A 23919-nucleotide genomic window follows, 5' to 3' on the forward strand; every position below is an offset into this window, starting at 1 on the left:
TTTCTTTTTCCTTTTCGTTTTATTGTCTAACATGGGGAGGTCATTAGGCAATAGAATATCAAGAGCTCGGTGGCGCAGCCCACCGCCCCATTCCAAAGGGGACGCTCATAGTATCCATCCATCCATACTATGCCGCACCGTGGCTGCCACTTCATTGCAATGCTTTCCCTTCGGGCGGCCGACCTCGAGCTGAGGTGCGTTTTGTGGATCCGGAGCTATCGCTTTAATGTATTCGAGAATACATGGCAAAATTGGTGTTAAATTGGAGCTTACATTCAGGGGCTGCATACATTACATTCATACGCTGCATACATTGTAGTGTCTCGAGCGTCCAGTCGCGCGCTAACCTTGCCTGTATTCGCGGGTTTCTTTCACGCTTGGAAAAACACTTTATGTAGCACGAACAACAGAAAGCTGCATCGGTATTTTTTCATGTTGCTATGCAATTTTCTTATTGATAATTTTTATCCTACTGTAATATGTGAGAAGTTGATTAGTTAATTAAGACTCATGATGTAATTGGGCGGAATGCAAGAACTCTGGGTATATCCTAGCGACGGAAAACACTACCACCTTGGTTTTGTCCAGCTACGTGGCATATTCATATTTTTAAATCTTGGCAAGTGATAGTTGGGACACCCTGTATGGTATTCCATGAGGCCATGCTAATACGAATTAACCTGCAGCAATTACCAATCACCACTAACGATAGCGCTTTGTTCACATCATCTCTGAGTTGAAACTAAGGAAAAGCCCATGCTCAGATTTCCAAAGAGCTTTTCTTTCTGTGGCAAAGAAATCCAGATGTGCCTCCACAAAATATATCGCGCATATTTGATGAAGTAACACGCTGAGAGAAATCAGTCTTCCGGCATAGGTACAAAACGAATTTATTCCTAAACTGTTTCTTTATCACCCATAGCGAAGGCCGAAGTCTTACATCATGATGTGCACTTTATATTGTTCTCGTTCTACTAAGCCTCCACCTAGAACATCGCGTCTGTTCCCAGTATGTGCGTCGGTTCCTTCATCTGCTCGTCTCAAGCGTCTTCAGTTGTCGGAACCTCCGCACGGCCCCGTAGGAAACACAGCATCATCAACGGCAATCCAATGGCGCCAGCCGGGTGAGCCAGGAGCTGGGCAGCTGCGAAGTGGCATAGAAAATGTCGTGATGTACGAGGATCTACCTTCTGCATTGTCGTGGTTGTTCTGCAATGTTAAGCGCAGTTGAGGTCGAAGTTCAGCTATCTGTGTTACATTACAGTCAACGGTGCCAGTAGTTAAAATGTATTTTTATTTACCTCCTAATATGTTTTTTTAACAATGAATATCCATGCTTTGATACCGGTGCCCCGACCATTACTAGATACAGGTGTAACTAATCAAAAATTGTCTGTTGTCGTTACCATTCAATTTGTGTATTTAATGGGTCTCGTAAAACGTACCATCGTGGCATATTTAAAAGTTTACCACTGCTGGGAGTACAAGTTTGTGCGTTTCATTGTGAAATTTGGGCACAGAAACAATGGCAGTGGTGGAACTAAATTCACCTACGCTTAATTAATCCTCCAGATAAGTGAACTTCGCCATATTTAGGTGTTACAAAAAGTGGAAATTGCTGTGAAAGATATGCATGATGGAGACCCCGCGAACATTTCCATTCAATTATTGCACACACAATTCATTTACTGTCTCCATTAGTAAACATACATTCATTGAGCCTGGCTATACTGTTAAGGTTGTAAGTGAGGACAACTGACCCGTACATCTCGGTGAACAATGCGCAACTTTAGTGCTACGCTGTTGACAGGCATGTCCGCTAGATTCGCCTGCTGTTAGAATCGGCCTGCAGGGGTAGTGCTCTGCAAAACTATCTCAGCCCGCTTCAGGTGCTTCGATCGATCCGTGGTGGTGGCGTCCTTCAGAGAACCAGCGAGGACGACAGCGCTAACCGAGCATGAACATCCTTCGGAGAATTGGAGATTATGGCAGCGTTAATCCACCATGCGCCTCGTTCGGGGAATCGGCGACGGCAGCAGGGCTGGCCACGTTTGGCGCCCCGTGTATTGTTGGTTGATTTGCCTGGTCTTCATGGTCTCTCTGCAGCAAGAAGAGCTTCCCTAACAAAAGGGTGCCTTGCGGTACGTTTTCTTCGGGCCCCAGGATTCGTCGCAATCTGCTGAAACTCATGGCGGCTACAGGAGAAAGGCAGCTCTGGAATTTAGAGGCGCCGGCTGGGGTCAGGCGTGACCACCTGGCTACGAGGACGCGCTCAACTCTGGTTCTGGGGAACCAGTGCGTACGTGTCTGTGTAAGCCCTCCTGCTCATAGGCGGCTCTGCTTCCATGACTGGTCGAACGGTTCTCTCACCTAGGGATCTAGGGAGCACGGAGTGTTTATAAGCGGTTGTTTGTCGGCTGCTAGGTGTGCTCGCCAGTGTGCTCGTCATCGTGCTCTGTGCTGCGTGTTTGGAGCTTCGTGCTCCTATGCTGCATGCTTCGTCTTGCGTGCTTCATTTGGGAGTCACGCTAGACTGTCGAATGTATCCCCTGTTTGAATGTAAATATCTGTAAATAAATCCTGCTCGCCTAGTTCTGCACCCCCCCAAGTTCCTCCCTACGACCTACGACCATTGCAACTGGTGGCAGCGGTGGGATCGTCCTCCAACTCCTACAACTGAATGGCAGCGGTGAGATCGGCCTACGGGCTCATAGATTGGCACACGACTCGTAGACAGCAATGGCAGCTCACGGACTTTGGCACATGGTGACCGATCGGTATCCCCATCAAGTTGGAGGCGACTTGGGATTGGCCACCTCTTGCAACTGACTGGATACGGCGGAGAAGGACTGATGATCTGGTGCTGCTTCAGTGGGTAAGCGTTTGGTTTTAGCTGTAAGATTTACCAGGCTTCAATTTCTCTGTGTTTGTAGATTTGATTCGCTGTGGATCTTTTACTTGTATTCTGATTTGAGCGGGTATCGCAGCAAGTATTGTGTGAAAGCAGAGCCAACGCTTAAAGTAGCGACCATGGTCCTGTTGTGTTTGTCGAGAGCTGACCTGTTGTGGTTGTGTGAAGAGCTCATGGTAGACGTAGAGGAGGACTTGGCGGAATCAGAAATTCGTAAAACCATTCTAGAAAGTAACAATGATCTGAAACTCATCGAACAAATAAGCAAACGAATGTTAAGCAAAAGACAAGAACGGGAATCAATTAGGCAAGAACGCCAAGACCGTGATCAAAAACGGCAAAAGCTTGAAAAAGAAATGGCAGTAGTGAACAAACAGATACAAAATTTGCAGCAGTTAAACGCACAAAGTCAACAGCGGCTTGAGAAATCTGTAGGCTGGACGCAGCGAAAGTGTGAGGGAGTCGATAGGAGGTTTCAGCCGAAAGCCGAGAGAATTAGTAGTACCTGTGAGATTAGCAGCACGTTCATAGGTGACCTCAAAGTGCTAGCAGTTAACGATGCCTTAGCGGCAGCAGAGGCCGTTCAAGGCCAGAGTGAGAGCGACGAGGTGCTGTGCCAACAGAGCACTGTAGAGACAGCTAGGCCAGCTGTGAATGAATTGGTGCAGTCACCGTGCGTGTGCGTCGCTTGTAATGTTAGCGAGCTTGCTAGCGAAGTAGAGAGTACTTCTGACCCGACAGACGCGAGCACCCATGTCAAGTCATATCTGCGTGCCGAAATGAAGTGCCAGCTGGACGATGCGGTTGAGGGCAGTTCGCAGGATTGGGAGCTCCGTAGCTCAAACAAGACAATTGCATTGTTCAGGGATCGGTGCAGCTCTCCGCCAGTCTAGGTAGCCAAGAGAGGAATGATTTAGTTAAGAATCATTCGGACTGTGCGGGTGAGACAGCGATCGAGACCGACGAGCTGTGTGCCGATGCACAGCGTGAGCTGGGCAATGCAGTAGGGGGCGGTTCGCCCGAGTGCGAGTTGCATAGCTCAAGTAAAGACTGCTGCATTGTTCCAGAGTTGGTTGAGCTGTCCGCCGGTCGAGGCAGAGAGAGAGTAGATTTAAATGATAATCAGTCAGACTGTGCGGGTAGGAGACCGATCCGGGCCGAAGAGATGTGTACCGGCCAGCTCGAGGCGTGAGAGGACGGCATGGAAGGGAATTCAAAGAGAAAGCGCCGTAGAAAGAAGCGCCGTAAAGATCAGAATGCGGTGAGTAGTGTAGCGCAGCCAAAGACGGCGACAAAAGCAAAAAGCCAGGGCACGAGGAAAAGAAAGATGCGGTCGTCGTTGACGATGTTGACGCATCAAACACGTTCGGGCCACCGGTCAAAAAGAGACCGAGAAGCATGTTCTGCACGGACGCGGACACAGGGCACGGGGCAGTTACGTTCCTCGTCGTTCTGTCGTTCCTTTCGGAGTGCAGCATGTAGTGCGAAGGAGCTCAAGGTGGCAAAACGAGACGAGGCGGTAGGGAGTCGCGACGCGGTCAGTCGAGTTCGTGATGAAAGCGTGGCGCCAGGACGCAAATTGGCAGGAGACTGTAACGTCTTGAAGGAGCTGAGAGTGTGTCAGCGCTTTTGATGTTCCTGGGTAGCCAGAATACCTTTCGAACCGCGACCACCTCGAGTACGGCTCAAAAGTACGAGTCAGTCTTAAACGGGCGGCCAAGAGAGCTTCCATAGAAGTAAAACGTGTTGTTTTGTTTTATTTTTGAGCATTTTGAAACTTTTCGCGATTTGAGACTAGAATTTCTTTGAATAAGTAAGGTATGAGCTTTCTTTATGCTTTCGTTTGAGAAGCTCCGAGGTTTGAAAGAGGTGTTTTATGTAAACATTTAGTCTTGCGAGGTGTTCATTAATGAGTAGATAGGCTTTCTTTTTTGTGTGTGAGTAACCTGAAGGTCAAGGTTATCGTTGAGAGGTAACGCGCGTGTGTTTTAGTTATCCTTCTTTTTTATATGTGTTTTTGAATTTTCTAAGGTTAAGCGCGTAGATTTTCAGTTAGTGCATCATTTGCACTGAGAAGAGCTCTTAGGTCCATTAGCGCGTGTCCTGTGCGGACGGAAGGAAGCAGGTTTATGACTGGGTTGCTCGTGTGTGTTGAGGGCGGCTCTATTCTGGCTTCTCTAATAAGCGTGCGTGGAACGAGTTATTAGCAGACGCATTTTTAGGGGTTATGCGGTGTGCGTGACTTCCGCAAGTTCAGTTGCTCGGTTAAGTTACGTGTCCTGTATATACTAGAGAAAGAAACGAAAGTTAGTGTGATGAAATGCTTACGTACGACGCAAGTACGCGTTCTGAATAGAAACCACAAAGCTAGCGCGATTGTGATTACGTACCTGTGGAGTAGGCCAGACTGTTCAGCGGCAACAGTACGTGCGACAAGCACGCCACTGCGATAGGGTAAGAACAGACTATTCGTGAAGCTAAGCTGCTCAAGTTATGTTCGGGTATTGGTGGTTGAGAGCCTTCAGTTTAATCCTGCGTAAATCTTTACTCTTGTGCAGGGCGACAGTCAGGTTAGGTCCAACTCAAGGGAAACGTGTACGCTCGCTTTGGCGGCACGAAATTTCGGGGCATAATTTGGAGTTCCCAGTTGAGTGGCTTGCATTGAAATTTTGAGAGAAAGCCTAGTGGGTTAACAGCTGATTCCAGGCGTTTGCACGCTGAATGGTATTGTGTTGCCGGGATCGACTCTTCTGTGCCCGTTGTTGTGAGATGGTTGCAGGCATTCCAAGTGCGCAGGGGTTGCAGAGAGCAAAGCAATATTCTCGATCGCCAGCAATTCTCTTCCTGTGCAGCGGTTGTCAGCACTGGCCAGGTGAGATTTTCTGGGCCATGGAGGAGCTGTTAGGATCGGCCTGCAGGGGTAGTGCTCTGCAAAACTATCTCAGCCCGCTGCAGGTGCTTCGATCGATCCGTGGTGGTGGCGCCCTTCAGAGAACCAGCGAGGACGACAGCGCTAACCAACCATGAACATCCTTCGGAGCACTGGAGACTACGGCAGCGTTAATCCACCATGCCCCTCGTTCGGGGAATCGGCGACGGCAGCAGGGCTGGCCGAGCTCTTTGTCAGCTGCTAGGTGTGCTCGTCAGTGTGATCGTCATCGTGTTCTCTGTTGCGTGTTTGGAGCTTCGTGCTCGTATGCTGTATGCTTCATCTTGCGTGCTCCATTTGGGAGTCACGCTAGACTGTCGAATGTATCCCCTGTTTGAATGTAAATATCTGTAAATAAATCCTGCTCGCCTAGTTCTGTCCCCCCCAAGTTCCTCCCTACGACCTACAACCCTTACATCTGGTGGCAGCGGTGGGATCGTCCGACAGCTCTTACAATCCCTACTACCGACAAAAATCTTCCTGCAAAGCGCGAACGTTTGTCAAAATGTTTTAAAACATTACCTGCCTTTTGTAACTGCGCCTTGAAACTCTCAGATAAGAGGATGCGACGTAACCTTCCTTTCCTTTTCATGCTACCGCACGGGCACTGTAAAGCTGTTAAACCATAGGTGTACAAAAGGGGCTGACGGTATTTACAGGCACGAATGCATGGAAACATGCGGCAGCTACCTAAACATAGCCTCCAGAGAGTTGGGGATGGCGTAAAGCACACGTACTTTAAATGCACATTTTACGTTTGGAAATACCTCGTTTACGCATTCTTTAAAATACTCGATTTGGAAGAAAATGTTGCCTTGTCACAAAACAATGCCACTCAGCCGTGGGGTTCCGATGCTAAGCTCGAAGCAGCGGTTTATAGCCTGGCATCGGCAGCAGTGGCATTAGGATGTGGGCTATATGAAAAAGCACTTGCGCACTTAGATTTAGGTGAACATTAAACAGTTCAGTTGCTCACTATCATCCGGAGTCTTTCACTAAGGTGTGCTTCACAATGAGTTCGTGGTTTTTGACACCTAAAACACGAGGTTTTCTTTAACAGAGAAGCTTACCCGTAAAAACGATGTTGTGAACATGGGTCACACAATCTAGCGCCTGAGGTAACAATTTAGCTCAACAATATGTCTTATAAATCATCTATAGAGATAATACTCATGGACATAGATCAGGCACCAGTTGACTACTATTGACTACTATTGCCGGCTTGGTAGATCATTATGCCACAATTTTAGCGTTGTCTTCGTAATACCTACCTTGCAGCTTGTTCTAGGGACCCATATGTGTATGTGGTGCAAAAAACTCCTCAGAAATCTCTTGTTTTCGAAACGCACTCAAATCTTTGCTACTTGTTATTTTATAACTTACACGAAGTGTAATTGTCTATTACTTACGATCGGCAGTCGTCTTACGCCGACAATTTACGAGCATGATAACGAATTCTCGAAAAGTTGCAAAAAGAAAAGAAAAACAAAGCGAAATGAGAAAAGTGCCAGCCTTTATCAACCGTCGAAATACATTACTCGCCGACCGTTTAGTATAAAGCAACGTACTTGAATAGTTTCCATAAAAACCTATTTCTCGTCAGCATCAAGCCGTCCTTCGTAGCTTTTGCTTGAATTTCTAGCTCGACTTCATTAGGAAAAATAAGTTATCATTGAGGTGTTTTACATCTTTTCTTCCTTCTACAGGTGACGAAATCAGACCCTCCTTAAGTTTTCTAGTCCCTCATTATGCATTTTTTTTCAATCAGGCAGAATGCATGAAAAAGACAATACTGGTAACATTCGAATGTTCTAAAAGTTGTAAATTAATTAGGTACTGCTCTGCATCCTAAGCATATAATTTTCAATCAATTCGTCGCACATCAAATAGGTATGTCTCCGCAGGGATTGATGGAACCCCGTTAAAACAGGACTGTTTAACCCGTACTTCTTACCAATCCCAGAAGCGACCAGCATGAAGAGGCCGGAAACGTTCGCCATCGCTGTTAAGATCTGGACAGAAAACAAGGAGAGTTATTATTGATAAATGCAACATCTGCAACTTCTTTAAAAAACTCAATAAATAAATTTTTATATCATGAAAACTTTTGAGAATGCCCATTTTTTATTAGCAAGAAAATGGTGGCTCTCCGTTAATAGAGAGCATATGTAAGCACGAAATGGTAACCGGGAAGGCAGATTGGTGAGATGACACTAGCCACAATCTTAAAATGGCTGTAGTACATGTTCGCAACGGCACACCACGCCACACCACGCCCCGTCGCACTAAGCCATATTGTGGACTGGTCCAAATGGACGATGGCAAGCTAGAAGAAATAAGCCTGCCCAAGGCGACGCGTCAGGCAGCGAAAAACGCGAGGGAGACAGAGCGCGCTACCCTGTTAGAAGAAGGAACTGGAGCTGTGCACGGGCTCGGGCCTGCCCAAAAGCCGGGAACCGGCCCGACCCGCGGGCCGGGCTCGGGCCATATGGAGATTCTCTTACTCGGGCTTAGGCCGGGCCCGGGTCAATCTTTCTGTCTCGGACGGACCGGTCGGGCTCCCCGATCTCGACTGCGTACCTTACGCGAAAGCATGCTTGTCGTCTCGCGTGTAGGTACAGCAGGAAGTGCAATGTATTTATTCAGCAAAATGGAATTATGAGAGTGTCCAACAAGAAAGGCGGCATAGGCGAGGATATACTCCTAAGGGCCCACCATGCTTTCCTCATCAGCCATGCCATTTACATAGTCGCGGCCCTCAATTGGACGAAAACGGAAATGGCTAAATTAGACACGCTTATGCACAAAAGTATCAAAAGGGTGATCGACGTGCCAATCACGGCTAGCACAGAGAAGCTCATGACATTGGGAGTACACAACTTCAGAATTAATAGAAGCACAAAGGTCAGCACAAATGATTAGATTATCAAACTCCAAAGCAGGCAGAAGACTTCTGGATGCGGCAGGCCTTCGCCCAGCTTCAATCAGGGAAATACCGCGCAACTTGATATTCAAACAAGGAACTCCTTTATTGTAGACCCTTTTCCAAGAAATCTCCGCCCCCAACGCAATAAAGGTCGAAGGTTGGCGAGGGCTAGAACTTTCCTAAAGAACATATCCGGAACAGAGACCTTTGTTGACGCGGCGCGACACGCCATTGCCAACAAGTTCTCCGTAGCCATAGTCAATGACAGGGGAGAACTCTCGGCAGCCTCGCTGAAGACCTCCCCGGTCGATGTGGCGGAACAGGCTGCTATAGCTTTCGCATTACTGGACTCAACACGTACTACGGTGTACACGGACTCCCGAGCAGCCGTTAGGGCAAACACCCCTCTGACATTGTTCACCACATAGTCTGATTCCCAGCTCACATGGGACCAGACGTATTACCGGGTCACCTGAACCCCAATGAGATAGCCCACGACCTTGCGCGAGGTTTCGTATGCCGCGACGAGATGGTGTCTCGGGTGAGTTCGGGAGAGCTCGTCCACAGTGATCCACTAGTTACTTTTTATGAAATCACCTCTCATTACAGAGGGAATAGGCAGAGTTTTCCTTTCTCCCATCATAAGATCAACAGGCCACAAGCTAGCACGCTCCGCATGCTCCAGACGGGGTCCTACCCCTCTAGGGGCTTTCTGAACATGCTCCACCCGGACATTGATCCGCTCTGCCCAGATTGTGGCACTGAATTTAGCTCATTAAATCACTTGCTCTGGCAGAGCCCTGTGTTACAGCATTTTAAACGAGAAGAAGACTGGACAAAGGCCATCACAGACCCGAAACAAGACGTCCAGCTCCTGGCTGTCCAGAGGGCCCGAGAACGAGCGGAGAGGCATGGCCTCTCTGTTCCGACATGGGACTAGCCAACGTCTGGGTAGGGACCCGCAGGTCCCCGCTTAGCTCCTCAGGACCCCAATAAAGTCGTTTACTGCTACTACTACTACAGGGATGGGAGAAAAGTACAAATGCTAACAAAAGGCAAACGAAAGCTAGCGGAGGCTCGGAATGCGTTTTCGGTTCTACCAAGTACCAGCGCTTTGAAAAAGCCGCCGCTTGCAGGCGTTTCCCAGTAAAGAAGGCTGAGAAGGGTGTCCGGCGCACGCGGGGTCCCCTTTGCCACACATACAAATTAGTTAACCAGCGGCGTATAGGGAGCTTTTACCATGGGCAGTGGTATTGCTTGAAGACTGGTCGTTGACTGAAGTCGACAGGAAGCAGACGTCGACACTGCCCATGCTAGAAAGGTCACTGTTTTCGTTCAGCAACACCTTAGAAACGGGTGAACTTCTTCAACTCGCCGCTGTCGGCACCCAAAAAAGGGGACGATCGGGTGTTTTGTGGCATTCTCAGGACGAGGCTTCACAAAGCTCCCAAGACGCGCACCCGGAAGCGCTTTCCTTATCTCTTGTTCGTCTTCCCGGTCGGAGGAAGCAGTTTGTTGCAAGGCCGGGCGCGAGGAGCGGAAAGCGCTCGCCGCCGCCGCCGCTCCTCCAATCCGGCCATGCTAGATGCGAGCAACAATGGCAGGGGTCGTCCATCGCAAATGTCCCTTGTTAAAGGTGTGCTAGAGGAGTACTGGTGCACTCTGCAAGAACAACCTCCCGCAAGAAAGCCATGCATGGACTTCTTCAGCGAGTGCAACGACGCAACCAGCAATCAGACTGCTGAACAAGACGAGCTGACCGATTACATGGCCGCAGAATCGACACCGTGCTCGGAATCTGAACTCGTGCAGTTTTGGAAAAGCAAGGAAGCCACGTACCTAAAACTTGCTCTTCTTGCTAAGAGGCTATCAGCCCTTCCGGCCACCAGTTCAAGCAGTGAACAAAACTTCAGCGCTGCCGGATTCATAATGCAGGAGCGCCGCACTTGCCTTAACCCTTCATCAATGGACAACTCGTTGTTTTTGCACAATAGCTAAGAATAACAATTATGTGCGCGCACTGAATTTGTATATATTCACGATTTTGTCATATGGAATGCAAGAGTTCAACATTATAAGGTCATTTAGATGTTTAACAGATTTTCCTGATATTGTTTCTTTTTTGTGTCGGCGTCGCCTTATTGCAGATCGGGCCGGGCCTGGGCCGGGCGAACTCAGGCTTCTTTAGCGTCGGGCCGGACCGGGCCGCCTGTGGTAGTGTAGGGCCCGGGCCGGGCGCGGGCTCAGAATTGCGGCCGATGCACAGCTCTATAAGGAACGCTCCTGAAGGAGGCGCCATGCAGCGTGGCGCCATCTCTCGAACCGAAGCAAAATCGCGCCAAGGGAACTCACGGACCGCTGGCATTCAAAAGAGCGCAGGCAACCCTGTCGAATCGCTAAAAAAAGAAAGTAAAATGCGTGGTTACCTGTATCTGGCCTTTTGAACTTCGTCTGTTGGAAATGGCAAATAAAACTTCAGCGAACTGGAAGTTACAGCTGATGGGAAGAAGCATTAGGAAAATCTTGTAAAAAATATTTTTTAAACATGTTTGGCAGTAGCTGGCGTATGTGATGCGATGCGGTGCCTTACAGAGGGATGGATACACCGCATTTTCTTATGTTTTGGCTGGTTACCCGGATTATTTCGGTTTGTTGGCGCCACTTGCAGGATAACAGTTCTGGCTTTTGGCTCAAACCGACAATGGGAAGAGGAGGAGGAATAAACTTTATTTGCGCACAGCAGATTTGAGACCTAGGCCTCTACCTAAATGACGGCCTCGAGCCCTTGGGCCCTGGCGGCATCTTCGGCCTGCTGGATTGCCTTGAGTTGGTCTTCCGGTGCACAGCTGAGCAACGCGGTCTCCCACTGCTCTCTGGTCTTAATTATTTTATTCTGTATGGGTGTACGAGGACAAGCCCAAACCATATGCTGTAGGTCCGCCCTTTCTTCACAGAATCTACATCTATCCGTGTAAAGGTCCGGGTTCGGATATGTATCTGTTTGTAAGAGGCGCCATGCCGTCGCTTGCCGTCTATTTAACGAGGAGTGTGCCGGGGGGAAATGGGCCCTTCCCAATTTATAGTGTTAGGTGATCTCGTTAAAGCTGGTCATCCGGTCTCTCTCCATTCCCAGTATTTGTTGCGTGTCACCTGCTCGGCCTGTCAGTTCTCGAGCCAGGTTGTGCGCTATTTCGTTCCCGGGAAGGGAGGAGTGTGCGGGTGCCCATATAATGTGAATGTCGCGATCTTCACGAAAGTTGTTTAAAATTCTCAGTGCTTCCGGCGAGATTCTTCCTTTTGCACAGTTCTTGACGGCTGTCTTGCAGTCGCTTACTACGATGTTAGCTTCCGTGGAGGCTATTGCCAGTGCTAAGGCAGCTTCCTCCGCCACCTCTGCCTTCCATGTTTTTACCGTCCCACTAACTCTGCAGTCACCCTCTAGATTCGTAGCAACTATCGACATACTCTGTCCATTTGCGTACTCCGCCGCGTCCACATAGACCACGTCCTTGGCACTACGGAATCTTTTGTGGAGAGCTCTCGCTCGTGCGTTTCTTCTATCTTGGTGAAACTCCGGGTGCATGTTTCTGGTGATTGGGGGTATTGATAGATGTTCCCTTATTGTCCTTGGGATGTCTCTCTGCACTCCGTGCTGTGCTTCGTACGTTATTCCGATGTCATCTAAGATGTGTCTCCCCGTCAAACTCTGCGTAAGCCTTTCATACTGCGCTACTCTCTGGGCCTCAATAAGTTCGTCTAACGTGTTGTGCACGCCAAGCGCCAAGAATTTTTCGTTTGACGTATTTGCCGGAAGTCCCAAGGCTTGCTTATACGCCCTTCTAATAATGCAGTCTATCTTGGCTTTCTCCGCAGCGTAGAGCTTGAGGTAAGGAACCACATATACAATACGACTGATTACGAATGTTTCTAATAATCGGATGAGATTGTGCTCTTTCATGCCATAGTGCCTGTTGGATATCCGCTTTATTAGTCTGATTGTTTGTTGAACACTATTGTCAAGTAGTCTAATGGTTTCTCCGTTATGGCCGTTTTCGGATATGCGTAGTCCCAGTATTCTCAGGCTCTCCACTATCGGTATCGTGGTGCCTTCTACTGTGACCACAATGCGCGGCCTTTCCCTAATGCTTTTTCGACCCCGGCATGTGGACCTATAGAGCAGAAGTTCTGTTTTTTGCGAGGAGCATCTCAGTCTCTTGTCTTTGATGTAGTCTTCCACCGTGTTTACCGCCGTTTGAAGGATCTCTTCCACATGCCCATCGCTTCCACCCGCCACCCAAAGGGTGATGTCGTCCGCGTAGAGGCTGTGTCCGAGTCCTTCTATCTTTTCGAGTCTCGCAGGAAGACCGATCATTGCCACGTTGAATAGAAAGGGAGATAGGACTGAACCCTGCGGGGTACCCCTATTACCTAGCTTGAGTGCGTCCGATGTGGATTCTCCTATTGAAATCATTGCGGTACGATCTGTCAAGAAGTCTTTGATGTACGCGTATGTTTTACGTCCTACATCCAGCTTTTGGAGATCTTGTAGTATGGCCTTGTGCGTGACGGTGTCAAAGGCCTTAGTTAGATCGAGAGCTAGTATTGCCTTAGTGTCTAGACTTTTCTCACCCGCATCTATGATCTGATGTTTTAGTTTGAGCATAATATCCTGCGTCGATAACATTGGTCGAAATCCAACCATGGTTGAAAGAGCGTAGGTTAGGGCGTGTTGGTATTCCATAACTGAGGTTTTTAGCGCACGAAAAGGGACGAAAGACAGTGGCGAAACGAGGACACAGCGCTATGTCCTCGTTTCGCCACTGTCTTTCGTCCCTTTTCGTGCGCTAATAGCGCTGTGTCCTCGTTTCGGCACTGTCTTTCGTCCCTTTTCGTGCGCTAAAAACCTCAGTTACCAACCATGGTATGTGGGTAAAGTCCTCCATCATCCATGTATCTCGTGAGACGTGTGAGAACCACATGTTCCATGAGTTTACTGACGCAGGATGTCAGTGATATGGGCCTTAAGTTCGTCAGTTGTGGTTTCTTTCCAGGCTTTGGTATAAAAATGATTTGGGCTGATTTCCATTGACTTGGAATGCTGCCTTGCTCCCAGCAGTTATTCATGTAGTCCGTGAGGCCGTGTAGTCCGACAATGGGAGCTAAAAGCATTTCATCCTTAACAAAAGTTCATGATCGCGCCCTCAAGAACGAATCCTCTGACATATGTACTTACAGAAGCTATGAGTAGCATTTTCTGTACACTGTGTTGACACTATATTACATTATCTTGAGACCGGCCGTGGGTACTCTCATAATGGTTATTATTTACGACTGCTTCGTCGCTCTCACTGTCTGGATAAGAGAGGCTGGGAGTGAGTGGGCAAGGGAGGGACAAGCTACGATTGGGACGAGGCAGGCCTGCGTTGAAGAAATCATGCAGAATGGTGGAGCCAGGTTTTATCTTTCTGTGAAGATGTCCTACGAAAGCGCTTTACGCTTGGTTCAGATTCGTCTTTAATAGTGGACATGCATGAACATGTGCTGTCCTTTATTACACAAGAGTGGGTTGCATCATTCGATATTTAACACCATAGTACCGGCAGGAAGGGCCTTCCGTGAGCGAGAAATTGAGTTGCACATTAACGCCAAGACTGTTACAGGGTGCTTTGTGTATGACCAACTTGCCTTCTGCGACATTGGCAACCAAGAATTTGCATGCCCTCAAACCTTGCATACTGCCGCTCTTGGTAATATCAGTGCTTTATAACATGTGTACAGGTTAGTTTCTGAGATAAAATAAAACATGTTCATAGCGCGCGGGTGTCCTATTGGATAGCAATGCTGGAGAAAAAAAAAGGTACGCATTTGCTAAAATCAAGAGTTTCATACAAATCCAGAATGCTAGAGGCAAACTTATGAGCAAATTGTGAAACTGAAAAGACCGCGACACTTACTATTCTACTGTATCACACAGAAAATATGGTTTTCTCACCTCAAGCGTAGATGCAAAGGAAGCAAATGCGATTAAGGCACCGAACTCTTCGTGTAACGAACAGTTTGCTCCCTTGCTCTATATCCTGTCAAGGCTCCTTGTGGAATACATTGCACCTTGCATTAAATATTTTTTTAAATGCACTCGGAAGCGATCACTCGAAATATTCCTCCTGCATATCAAGCCCTGCGCACAGACAACTGTACGGATGCGATGTAGTGAAATCCTTGCGATACGCTTTTGAGATACGTTAAACTACATCGATATACGTATCTGCGTTGTCAGAGACGGCGGAAGGGAGCATTGATGTGTGTGCATTTCCACGAGATTGCGTGAAAATCCAGGGTGCACTAGAATATTGCAATGTATTACACGTAGTTCAATCTTCCCCATGATCGATAGGCAACGAAATGCAGCTAAAAAGTGATAACAACACAAGAGTGTCGATGCAAAAGGCGGTTAGGGCCACATGACGCAGGGCAGCTCCGAAAGTGGTGACGGCAGGTGCATGACTACAAAGCATGTTCTTGTCCAAGCAAAGAGCGTTATCTTATTCCATTCAGCTCCGCATAGCTCCTGCTGCTTATCAGCTTCCAACGCAAATAGAAATGTCCACACGATCTCCTTGACGCACAATGATTGCCATGAGCAGGGCCCCTCACCAGGCGCCATAGCAAACTTTGCTTATACGCTGGAAGCTGTTACGTGTCCTCTAGGGAGCGTTCTGCTGCAAAAATGTTTTGAAATCGGCTCATTAATAGCCGAGATAGAAATATTTCAGTGCCGCGAACCCATGATTTCAGCAAGCGGGCTCCACTGCCAAGCAAGATGCTCTTTCCCCTCGCCCCACCTTGCCTTCGCAAGCGAAATTCCCTCCCTGCGTTCTTCAATACCAGAGCTCGAGGATCACATGACGCATACGTCACAGGTCCCGCCTCCATTGTTTTTTATCCTCGCTTTCTTTTTCCGGCACTACGCATTTCCTGGACAGGCCTGGAGTGCGGCCTGATCCCGGTGACCAGAACCGGTAACGCACTCTCTCACCAGAGCAGGATTGGCCACCCTGGTGCAGTACTTGGCCACAACCTCCTATATGAATACAACGATCAAACCCCGGCCCTCAGTCCCCAGCAGCCGCGAAGCAACTGACCACGGCGGCGGTCAGATCTGTAACGCTGCAGAGGGTGCTAAGAATACCTGGCTCCGGACAGGCCGCCATTGGAATCTGAACCTGGCAACGTTTAACGTTAGAACGCTATCTAGTGAGGCGAGTCTAGCAGTATTATTGGAGGAATTAGAGGGTAGTAAATGGGATATAATAGGGCTCAGTGAGGTTAGGAGGACAAAAGAAGCATATACAGTGCTAAAAAGCGGGCATGTACTGTGTTACCGGGGCTTAGCGGAGAGGCGAGAACTAGGAGTCGGATTCCTGATTAATAAGGAAATAGCTGGTAACATACAGGAATTCTATAGCATTAACGAGAGGGTGGCAGGTCTTGTTGTGAAACTTAATAAGAGGTACAAATTGAAGGTGGTACAAGTCTATGCCCCTACATGCAGTCATGATGACCAGGAAGTCGAAAGCTTTTATGAAGACGTGGAATCGGCGATGGGTAAAGTCAAAACAAAATACACTATACTGATGGGCGACTTCAATGCCAGGGTAGGCAAGAAGCAGGCTGGAGACAAGTCAGTGGGGGAATATGGCATAGGCTCTAGGAATAGCAGAGGAGAATTATTAGTAGAGTTTGCAGAACAGAATAATATGCGGATAATGAACACCTTTTTCCGCAAGCGGGTTAGTCGAAAGTGGACGTGGAGGAGCCCGAATGGTGAGACTAGAAATGAAATCGACTTCATACTCTGCGCGAACCCTGGCGTCATACAAGATGTAGACGTACTCGGCAAGGTACGCTGCAGTGACCATAGGATGGTAAGAACTCGAATTAGCCTAGACTTGAGGAGGGAACGGAAGAAACTGGTACACAAGAAGCCAATCAATGAATTAGCGGTAAGAGGGAAACTAGACGAATTCCGAATCAAGCTACAGAACAGGTATTCGGCTTTAACTCAGGTAGAGGACCTTAGTGTTGAAGCAATGAACGACTATCTCATGGGAACCATTAAGGAGTGCGCAATAGAAGTCGGTGGTAACTCCGTTAGACAGGAAACCAGTAAGCTATCGCAGGAGACGAAAGATCTGATCAAGAAACGCCAATGTATGAAAGCCTCTAACCCTACAGCTAGAATAGAACTGGCAGAACTTTCTAAGTTAATCAACAAGCGTAAGACAGCGGACATCAGGAACTATAATATGGATAGAATTGAACAGGCTCTCAGGAACGGAGAAAGCCTAAAAACAGTGAAGAAGAAACTAGGAATAGGCAAGAATCAGATGTGTGCGTTAAGAGACAAAGCCGGCAATATCGTTACTAATATGGATGAGATAGTTCAAGTGGCTGAGGAGTTCTATAGAGATTTATACAGTACCAGTGGCACCCACGACGATAGTGGAAGAGAGAATAGCCTAGAGGAATTCGAAATCCCACAGGTAACGCCAGAAGAAGTAAAGAAAGCCTTAGGAGCTATGCAAAGGGGGAAGGCAGCCGGGGAGGATCAGGTAACAGCAGATTTGTTGAAGGATGGTGGTCAGATTGTTCTAGAGAAACTGGCCACCCTGTATACGCAATGCCTCATAACCTCGAGCGTACCGGAATCTTGGAAGAACGCTAACATAATCCTAATCCATAAGAAAGGGGACGCCAAAGACTTGAAAAATTATAGACCGATCAGCTTACTGTCCGTTGCCTACAAAGTATTTACTAAGGTAATCGCAAATAGAATCAGGAACACCTTAGACTTCTGTCAACCAAAGGACCAGGCAGGATTCCGTAAAGGCTACTCAACAATAGACCATATTCACACTATCAATCAAGTGATAGAGAAATGTGCAGAATATAACCAACCGTTATATATAGCTTTCATTGATTACGAGAAAGCGTTTGATTCAGTCGAAACCTCAGCAGTCATGGAGGCATTACGGAATCAGGGTGTAGATGAGCCATATGTAAAGATACTGGAAGATATCTATAGCGGCTCCACAGCCACCGTAGTCCTCCACAAAGAAAGCAACAAAATCCCTATAAAGAAAGGCGTCAGACAGGGAGATACGATATCTCCAATGCTATTCACAGCATGTTTACAGGAGGTATTCAGAGGCCTGGAGTGGGAAGAATTGGGGATAAAAGTTGATGGAGAATACCTTAGCAACTTGCGATTCGCTGATGATATTGCCTTGCTTAGTAACTCAGGAGACCAATTGCAATGCATGCTCACTGACCTGGAGAGGCAAAGCAGAAGGATGGGTCTGAAAATTAATCTGCAGAAAACTAAAGTAATGTTTAACAGGCTCGGAAGAGAACAGCAGTTTACGATAGGTAGCGAAGCACTGGAAGGGGTAAGGGACTACATCTACTTAGGGCAGGTAGTGACCACGGATCCGGATCATGAGACTGAAATAACCAGAAGAATAAGAAAGGGCTGGGGTGCGTTTGGCAGGCATTCTCAAATCATGAACAGCAGGTTGCCACTATCCCTCAAAAGGAAAGTGTATAACAGCTGTGTGTTACCAGTACTCACATATGGGGCAGAAACCTGGAGACTTACGAAAAGGGTTCTGCTGAAATTGAGGACGACGCAACGAGCTATGGAAAGAAGAATGATGGGTGTGACGTTAAGGGATAAGAAAAGAGCAGATTGGGTGAGGCAACAAACGCGGGTAAACGACATCTTAGTTGAAATCAAGAAAAAGAAATGGGCATGGGCCGGACATGTAATGAGGAGGGAAGATAACCGATGGTCACTAAGGGTTACGGACTGGATTCCAAGGGAAGGGATGCGTAGCAGGGGGCGGCAGAAAGTTAGGTGGGCGGATGACATTAAGACGTTTGCAGGGACAACATGGCCACAATTAGTACATGACCGGGGTAGTTGGAGAAGTATGGGAGAGGCCTTTGCCCTGCAATGGGCGTAACTAGGCTGATGATGATGATGATGACGCATTTCCGCTGACGCAGTCGCGCGCGAGCTGTTGTCACGTTCGCACAGCGCACGATTTTACCCGCTGTGCACAAGAAATCATGACTATCGGTATAATTCAGTGCTACACGAATACTGAGGCAGAACAAGCGGATTACGGAGCATGATCATGCGCTGGAGCATGGTAGAAGATGGCATAATTTCGGTAGCTAGGCACGTGGGCGGACCACCGTGGGAACAAGCAGACGAAGCGGAAGTACATCTCTCTTGCTTCGGTGCGAAGTAAAACAAAAAAGACGGAGACATTTCGTTTGTGTGTTTTATTATTTCTCTAAACTTAAATTCGTCAATTCAGCCAAGGAATTGCACAGATAACAGATGTTGTCTTGAATAATTGTCGAAGTCACGTGTCACCACGAGCGAAGTCACAATGCCGACACGATTACGTGGGCGCAGGAGTCCGACTACGTCACCGTCCGGCTTGGAGCGTTGCAGCCGCGAGGAGAAGGAAAAGCAATTTCAGGTCTTTCCGCGGTGCGTAGCGATGTAATACATTGCAGACACAATCGTTATCGCTCAATGTATGCTCTGCACTTGGCACCTCAAAATGGCCAGATCTGGTGCTCCAGCCGGCATTCCGTATGTATCATATAGTCGAGCAACCAGGTTCAAATGTCGAGTTACAATTTAAGCTTTCAGGTGTGTTTATTCGACACTGCTCCACATAATTTGAAAATTCAGCGCACCTTCTTTATTCCTTAATTCAACACAAATCAACTGAAACCTTATTCAAGCGATGGTGACGAATGTAGTAGTTCATTGGTAACTCCGGAAGAAAAGATTTAATGTTATTTTTCTACCTAGATTAGCCATCACAAGGTAGCCATCACAATCTCCGGCTCCTATCAAACGCCGCCCTGTTATCGCCTTCATCTCCGCTAGCAGAACTGCGAGGGGTAACTCCGGTGGCGCAAGGCTTTCTCACTGTTGAAAATAAACTGATCGCATTTTTCCTGGCTGCTGTCGCAATAACGCGTAGCAACCGCGCCGTTCTCATGCATCTCAAATGTGCGCGTGACCGAACCAAGTTGTGAGATGACACCGTCACAGGCAATTTTTTTATGCCGCTAGTATTTGATCGAAAATTCCCTCAGTTCTCGGTATCTTTTTTCTTCTCTCGAACCAACTTAGGCCGTTTAGTATGTGAAGCCATGCGTGTGCCACTGTGTCACTGGTATGTCTCGCCGGTTATGTACCGCTCTTCGACGAAGAAAAAGCGAACTACCGGAGAGTAACCCGGCAACTCCACGCACCTCATCAAGGGCTAATAAAACCTATGAATCTGTACATATCACGATACTGCCTCAATCTCTCTACTTCCACCAATATTAACATGAGAATTTTCAGGATATCATATCAAAGCTTATCATGAACAATAACACGCCAATCATCAAGGAAAGAAATGAAGGAAGGAAAAAGTGGAGAAGGAAAGGCAGGGAGGTTAACCAGTTCAGCTTAACCGGTTTGCTGCCCTACACATGGGAGCGGGATGGGGGGGGGGATGAAAGATGGGGAGAAGAGATAGAGAGAGCACATAATATTGCTAAGCGCAATAACGTTGACAATCAGTTCCAAATTACCAGCGATATTTATTTCGTAACGAACAGCCATGATTTACTGACTAGTTATTTTAGCACTTCTTTTGTGCAAATATATATATATATTCGGGTAAAGCGTACAATTCATGCTAGCAAACTTTGTCGTTCTCTCAATTACTCTTCACCAAGCCGATTATTAGGGACAGGGCACCATGATACTTTTGTGTTATGGAGCCCAGCATATAATAAATGGCACAAGTGCAGACAACTGTTCTGATATTTGTAATCAACCAAAATAAACATTCATATCCATTCACAAAGCCTGAGGCTACCGCAGTCATCTCCATGAAAGTGATGCGCAATTGTAAAAACGCATCTTAGTATAAGTTTTTAGACAGGGTTACTCAATCATAACTATGGGACATAAACCCTGAAAAGCGTCATGAAGCTGTACCACTTCTTAAATGAAAATTGCTGGAGCAACGAGGCCTTTCATAGATTTGTACAAACCGCGTACCCCTAGCCCACTCAAATAATCTTTCAAGCACTCCTTCTTTCAATACCACAAAATAATAGTTATCAAAAAATCTATTTACCATAATGCGAGCGTATAATAGTATTGGTATGACTGATGTAAAGACACTCTTCAGGTCCATAAAAAGTCGTAAATCTATTAGCATTGACGGCATACCAGTAATAAAGATCCGCTGATATCAGTGGCAACATAGTACAAGTGTCGATGGTTTTTATAAATAGCTGAAGTTTTTTATCCCAAGGAAGGTGGGAGTAACCGAGTAACTTATAGAGCCTGCCCACTCCCCTACCCCCCGCCCCCCAAATCGAAGATAAACCAAGTTTCTCCAACAACTAGGGATGAAGTGGGATTTGATTAAACGATGCAGCGATCTTAAAGAATTAAATCAATTTCAACTCTTTCTTAATAAAATAAATGTTAATGGGCAGTTGCCAATCTGAATGCGTCACCCGTTGAAGTAATCCAAACTACACTGTAACGTGAGCGTCTATAACAACAATAATGAAAATCCACAAAGTTGTTTCCAATATAGCGTTCTTCTATCAATCATTTTTTTTTACTTATTTGACACGCGGCATAGCGTCGTAATGGAGTTGAATATAAGCATGCAGGCCCATTTCTAGGAGATACTGCAAAAGCTACTTATAAAATGTGTTCTCCATAATCCATCTTTCATTGTCTTCAACTTGACCACTGTTCAATATTACCGCTCAAGAATACTTTTGCGAATAGTTTTTGTCCCAAGACACTTCCAATGCAGACGGCGGCAATCCGCTGCACACGATGGAGCAGGCAGTGCTCATCAATACTAATTATCAATTATAAATCAGAACACAATTATCAATACTAATTGTAAATTATGTTTCTCTTAAGAGAATTTTTTTGATGCGTTGTCTTTTCTGTTACGCGGTACGTGCCAAGCGAGAAACCACTGAAAAAGGGTGCGACGTCTCTGTCGCACATCGTAATCCGCATTTCTGCCCGAGGAGCTCGAACCGTTTGTTCTCTACCTAGTCAATGGAGTTGAATAGTTTTCTCACCTGAAGCACGGATGCTACAAGCCAGTCGACGAGCGTATTGCGGCAGGAACTCGTGTACCCAAGTACACTTGCATTTACTGGCTATAATATTTATATCCTAGAATACCAACCGAAACAGTATGTAAATCAGTTCGCAGAACAGAGAATAAAAAGAGAAATTATAAACTCTGCAGTGCCTTTATCAGTAAGAATGACACTTTAGTGACGTTTGCATAAATTGGCTTGGTAAGACGGACAAGCATATCAATATTGCGCTCCGGAGCATATAGAGAACAAAGCTACCTCATTAAACATAGCGATAGTAAGTGACAACAAACCCTATACTGATTGTTGTAAACCCTGTAATGTTGTACCCTTCTTACCGCTCCGATTTTTTTATATCTATAAAGATATCTCATCAGTTCATCCGGTTGAATCCATGAATACATATCAATAATGCTTCATTTATATGCAGTTGGTATGCCCGCGAGCAATCGCTAGCGTCTATCAAGTGGCGTAGGTTATCATCGTAAGCAGCAGAAGCGGCGGTGGCAGCAGCAGCAGCAGCAGCACATTTTTATGCCCAATGCAGGACGAAGGCCTCCCCAAGCGATCTCTAACACATCTGTCTAACGCTAGATGATTCCTTCTTGCGCCGGCATATTTTCCGATTGCATCACGCGACCCGATATTCTGCAGTCCCCATGTGCGCTCTAGTTCCCTTAGGACTCATTCCGTTACTAAAGGAGGTAGGTAAATAGGTTTAACGAGACAAATTGTTTACAAATCTTTTGCACCCGCGATGACACTGGCAAAGGTGGTCTGTTTGATAAACTGTGCCAATCAGCGCGTGCACGTATATCTCTATCGATTATAGGCCTCTCGATTTTCGCTTTATTACTTACGTGTGGAACAGGAGCGCTTCGTCTTTCGGTAGCAGAACAAGGACAAATGTAAGGATTCTTTATTACGAAAGCCGTGAGAATTTGCATGGGGAGCATTGAGCAAATTGGATTAATGCTAGAACATTGAATGAAGCGGCAACAAGAAGCAGCTCTGCGGATCAGAAAAGATTGCACATTTGACCCATGAACGAATTATCCATAAAAACTACAGGAAGGCATTTTAGATAAAAACTATGTAATAAGGTCATGTACTTGCCTAGTAAGCAGGATAAAAGAAGTGACAGGACCACTATTCATTCTCCTTTTGTCTACACCGTCAATGCGAGTTTAACGCTTACTGACATCAAGAGCATCATGACACGTCATCGGTATATATTAATGCCATTACCAATCTAGGCGTAATTCAGCTGTTTTGAACTGGTCTACCCTTCTTTCTGTCTCTCTGCCTGCCTGTCTTTCCGTCCACATGATATCTGCCTCTCTATCTAGCGTGGTTAAAATTCTTCAGAATACTCTCCCCCTGCATCAGCACAATTGCGGAGACGCGTCTGCCACGCCTGGAAGGGACCGCGAAAGTCATCGACGGGAATGTCTCTCAGCAGCGCTGTAACATGCTTTTGTATGTTTTCCACGATCTCCCAATGCTTTCCTCTCAGCGCTCTCTTGAGTCGGGGAAACAAAAATAAAGTCGCACGGAGCCAAGTGGGACTGTAAGGGGGATGGGGGACCACCGGGGTGTTGCTCGCGGCCAGGAAGTTGGTAACGATGAAGGACGTGGGGCTGGGGGCATTGTCATGGTGGAGCTTGACCGTGTCTGTGATGTCAGCGCGCACGCGCTTGACCCGCCGTTTCAATCTCTCGAACACCTCAAGTTAAAAGTCTGAGATGACAGTCTCTCCCTGGGGTACAAACTCAAAATGGACGATTCCTCGGGCGTCAAAGAAGACAATGAACCTCGTTTTGATGCGAGACTTGTTAACTCGCGCTTTCTTGGGCCGGGGGGATGATTTTGTGCGCCACTGGCTGCTCTGCATTTTCTATTCTGGATCGTACTCGAACATCGAGG

The 23919-nt window shown here is 47.0% G+C and overlaps 1 long non-coding RNA gene across 1 annotated transcript; it reads right to left on the reverse strand.

Annotated features, from left to right (window-relative positions):
• Positions 1-894: 894 nt before the first annotated feature.
• On the reverse strand, positions 895-22024 carry LOC142584223 (uncharacterized). Its single transcript, XR_012828729.1, has 3 exons — positions 21970-22024; positions 7795-7852; positions 895-1144 (listed from the first exon to the last, which is right to left on the reverse strand). It is a non-coding gene; the product is annotated as an uncharacterized LOC142584223 (long non-coding RNA).
• Positions 22025-23919: the final 1895 nt, after the last annotated feature.

The sequence above is a fragment of the Dermacentor variabilis genome, chromosome 6 (genome assembly GCF_050947875.1).
Source record: "Dermacentor variabilis isolate Ectoservices chromosome 6, ASM5094787v1, whole genome shotgun sequence".
Classification (NCBI taxonomy): domain Eukaryota; kingdom Metazoa; phylum Arthropoda; class Arachnida; order Ixodida; family Ixodidae; genus Dermacentor; species Dermacentor variabilis.